At 31.2% G+C, this 4,200-nt stretch overlaps 5 non-coding genes across 5 annotated transcripts; all 5 read left to right on the top strand.

Annotated features, from left to right (window-relative positions):
- The first annotated feature begins 1,423 nt into the window (after nucleotides 1-1,423).
- On the top strand, nucleotides 1,424-1,494 carry J4E85_011756. Its single transcript has one exon. It is a non-coding gene; the product is annotated as a tRNA-Thr (tRNA).
- Nucleotides 1,495-1,925: 431 nt separating this feature from the next.
- J4E85_011755 lies at nucleotides 1,926-1,998 on the top strand. The gene has a single exon. It is a non-coding gene; the product is annotated as a tRNA-Met (tRNA).
- Nucleotides 1,999-2,095: 97 nt separating this feature from the next.
- On the top strand, nucleotides 2,096-2,168 carry J4E85_011754. Its single transcript has one exon. It is a non-coding gene; the product is annotated as a tRNA-Glu (tRNA).
- A 32-nt stretch (nucleotides 2,169-2,200) lies between these two features.
- On the top strand, nucleotides 2,201-2,272 carry J4E85_011753. The gene has a single exon. It is a non-coding gene; the product is annotated as a tRNA-Ala (tRNA).
- Nucleotides 2,273-3,469: 1,197 nt separating this feature from the next.
- J4E85_011752 lies at nucleotides 3,470-3,542 on the top strand. The gene has a single exon. It is a non-coding gene; the product is annotated as a tRNA-Phe (tRNA).
- Nucleotides 3,543-4,200: the final 658 nt, after the last annotated feature.

Below are 4,200 nucleotides of genomic sequence, written 5' to 3'. Positions count from 1 at the left end.
CCCATGCAGCTTTACTGTTACTAGTTATAGGGTATAATTTAACAGGTTTTAGGGAATAAGGTAGTTGAGCGACAAAATTGAAACACCTTTACTCTGGTTGTTATATCAGTAGAATAGGTTACATTTGTGTAACTGACGTCTGAATGTAATCCATAAAAGGAGGGAGATTATATCAAGCTCAGGAGACAATGGCTAGCAGATGGTTTATGCGGGGCACAGATCCCATAAAGAGTACCTGGGAGTATCCAAATTTATTTTTGTAATATGCTATACGCAAATTATATAGGGCTTTTATTAAATAATTGCCTTGTATATTTTAATTTTTTAATTACTATATTTAGTTTGTTATTTTTTATATTTACCATTTTTTTTTGTTAAGAAAAAAAATGGTATCTATAACTAATTCAGTTATATTTCTATTTAAGTTAGAACTAAAACAATTTAATATAAGTAAGATTTTACCTATGTGGAAAATAGGTGTATATATAGTATTAATAATTACTATCTAATGGTAAAACAAGATGTAATTATAACACTATTAGTTATTTTTTTTACAGAATATCTGTATAAGAAATGATGTTGATATATACTTCCAAAGTTTAATGGCTTAATCTTGCTTTACTGTTTGACATACACGTCTATCAGTTGCGTAAGCAGGGCATAAAGACCGCAAGACGCAGTAAGGAAAGGTCTTGTATTATTGAAAAAGCTACGCTGGGGATAACAGGCTAATTGCGCCAGAGAGTACAAATTGAGTGCGCAGTTTGGCACCTCGATGTCGGCTTAGCTCATCCACATGAATGCAGGAATCATGAAGGGTACGACTGTTCGTCGATTAAAGAGCTACACGAGCTGGGTTAAATACGTCGTGAGACAGTATGGTTTCTATCTTCTAGAGGAAATTGGAGTAAAATAAGGATAGCCCCTTCGTACGAAAGGAGTTGGGTATGGTAACCTATGGTTTACCTGTTGTTTATGCGCTTAATATTAACCAGATAAATTACGGCAAGAATAGGTTCTCCTTACTAACTAGTTAATGGGTAACTACAGAAGAAGGAGAGTAATATAGATAGATTCAATGTGAATCTATTACCTATTTGAGCTATAGAGGGTAATACTTTTATACTCAAGTATTTATACATAGTATAGGCATGGCAGGAAAGCTATGTTAGTTAAGATAAGTGCTGAATGCATCTAGGCACGAAGCTTACCTTAGGATACTCTTAGAAACGTAGTATAACATTACGAATCCCATTTTTCATAGGGTTAGTGCTAGAATAGTAGCAACAGTTAACTCTAGTTCTAACAACATGGTTAAGGGGTTATAGGCTTTGGCTGAAAGGGCTTTGATGTTCTTAGGTATAAAGTACTAATTTTTATCATTAACTAAATAACATACTTATCATTAAAAATACTTTATTTAGCCTGGTTTGCATAATAGTAATGCACCCGTTTTGTAATCGGAAGATATGAGTGCAATTCTCGTACTGGGCTATTTAGATATTTTCCTTCCCCATAAGCTTGCGGTTGTTTGTTTTTCTTTTGCTTAACTTTTTTTTCGTTTCTTTTTTTTCTGTTTGTTTATTTTTTTTTTTCATAACCCCCCCCCTCTCTTCTGCTTTTTTTATTTATATAAATAAAAAAAAAAGCTGGAGAGGGGGTCCAAACGAAAAAAAAAGAAACTATAGCAATAAACCATTGAGATAAAAAAAAAATTAGCCCTCCAGTCTCTTTTAACCTTTTTTTTTATATATAGGATATATCAAACTTAAAAGTAAGAAGAAAAAGGGGTTGTAAAATTTTTTTTTACATAGGATATGTGTAAAAAAAAATTACTGGCAAATATGAACGCGGATTGATGTAATAGTAACATACCTGGCTCATGACCAGTAAATAGAGGTGCAAGTCCTTTGTCCGCATAGTTAAAGGCTATAGCTTAATAGGTAAAGCAAGCTGCTCATAACAGCTCAGATGAGTGTTCAAATCATTCTGGCCTTATAGGGAAATAAATATATTGTTACTTTTACATAGTATTTAAATACTGTTTTTTTTTACTCTTATATTTTGCGGTTTTAAGCATTTATATAAAATCTAAGGCCCAATAGTCAAGTGGTTAAGACGTAACATTTTCACTGTTAAATGCGCGGGTTCAAACCCCGCTTGGGCTTACTTTATAAGTTATTTTTATGTATTAACTTAAGGGGATATAGTTTAATTGGTAAAACTGCGATTTTGCATATCGTTATTTTAGGATCGAGTCCTAATATCTCCATTAATGTTTAAAGAGACTAGGCTCGAGAAGCTCTTTATTAAAATTGAAAGTTTAAACTAGCCCCCTAAAAAAATGTTTACATCCTTTAGGATGTAAAATTTTTTTAACCCTGTACGGGGGCTGGGCGGGGACTTGTCCACGCCTTGGGGCAAGGCTCGGACCCTCCCCCCCCCTTTACAGGGGGGGGGCCGGGACTAGTGAAATTACAATTTGATTTTTATTGTAAATAAAGTGCAACTCTTTATTAAACTAATGAAAAGAAGAATAAACATATTAAAAATCTCCGGAGGCGGGTTTAACCTTTTTGTCCTTAAAAAGATGTTACTATCCTGCTTTCATGTTTTACTACCTTCAACCTTATCAATGGAGGGTTGACGTACATTAGGTTTTTGTCTCTTATCTATATCCGGTGCTTTACTTACTATTTTTAATATAGATATGGTTTATGGGTGTCTCTCTTTACTGTTTGTTTATTTTTTTTCATTGAAAAAAAAGAAACTATTTCAAAAGGGAGAAAGTAGTTTATTTATGTTAGAGGTATACGTACTAAATACAGTACCAGTTATAACTTATTTGGATGTGATTTCTGATAGGGATAAGATTTTAAATGAAAATAGAGGAAAATCAGGTATATACAGGTGAACTAATGTACATAGTAAAAAATCTTATGTGGGAAGCTCAACCAATTTAACTAGAAGATTTCTGTATTATCTTAATACTAATTATATGCTTAGTTAGAAGAGTAAATCTAAAATATATTCTTCTTTATTAAAACATTGGCTGGATACAACGCTTTTACATTGGACATTTTAGAGTATTGTGAAAAAGAAGAGCTTATTACTAGAGAGCAGTATTATATTGATAAACTAAGTCCTTCATATAACATCTTAAAAATAGCAGGTTCGTCTTTAGGATTTACACATTCAGAAAAAACAAAAAGTATTATGAGTATCAATAACACCAAAGAAAAACATCCTTTTTTTGGTAAAAAACATAGTGAAATTTCAAGAGCAAATAGGATACTTAATTCAAAAACTGCTTTAGCTGTGGATAGTATAGATACTATAGACGGAGAAGTAAAAAGTTTTAGATCTAATTCTGAAGCAGCTAGATTTTTTAACATAAGTGAATGATCCATACGTAGTTATAAGAAAAGTGGTACGTTATATTTAAACAGATATATAATTAAAAAAAAAAGCTTGAGAAGCTCAATTGGCCGAGCGGAGCTTTGAAGATGCTTAGGTTATAAGTTCGAATCTTATCTCAGGCAATAGCTTATTTTTACATTTAGTAAATTTATCGGCTTTGTTTATTATCTACATTTTTTAAGTAGAAACACAAATACTTACTATAGAGCGGAACTCTTAAGATGTTTAGGTTATAAGTTCAAATCTTATCTCGAGCATATTATTTAAACAGTAGTATTCGTTTATTATAAAAGATAAATTAAAAACGGTATACAGCTTACTAATTATTTAATTTTTATGATGAATGAAAATACTACTAAATTTAGGTTATTTAAGGTGTATTTAGCTATTTTATATTGTATTATACATTTAGGGTGAATTAACTTATTTTCCTTAATTTTCTTTTGCTCTAATGTTTATTGCTATCCCGAAGGGATCCCCAGCTTTTTTTTTAATTTATATAAATAAAAAAAAAAAGCAGGGGATACCTGAGGGCATCCCCTAATTTTTTTTTCTAATAATTTCATAGAAATTATGTCGAAAAAAAATAAAAGGGGATAGTTTCTTTTTTTTCTGTTTGTTTATTTTTTTTTTAATAAAAAAAAAAATAAACAAACAGTATTAAAAATGGGTATGCTGAAATCGGTAGACAGGTCCCGCTTAGGACGGGGTGAAATTAATTCATATAAGTTCGACTCTTATTACCCATAAATAGTATAATAACGTATTATTCTATAAAAT

The sequence above is a fragment of the Alternaria conjuncta genome (assembly GCF_024043145.1).
Source record: "Alternaria conjuncta strain BMP 0040 chromosome Unknown scaffold_79, whole genome shotgun sequence".
In the NCBI taxonomy this organism is placed as follows: domain Eukaryota; kingdom Fungi; phylum Ascomycota; class Dothideomycetes; order Pleosporales; family Pleosporaceae; genus Alternaria; species Alternaria conjuncta.
This window is presented reverse-complemented; position numbering and strand designations above follow the sequence as displayed.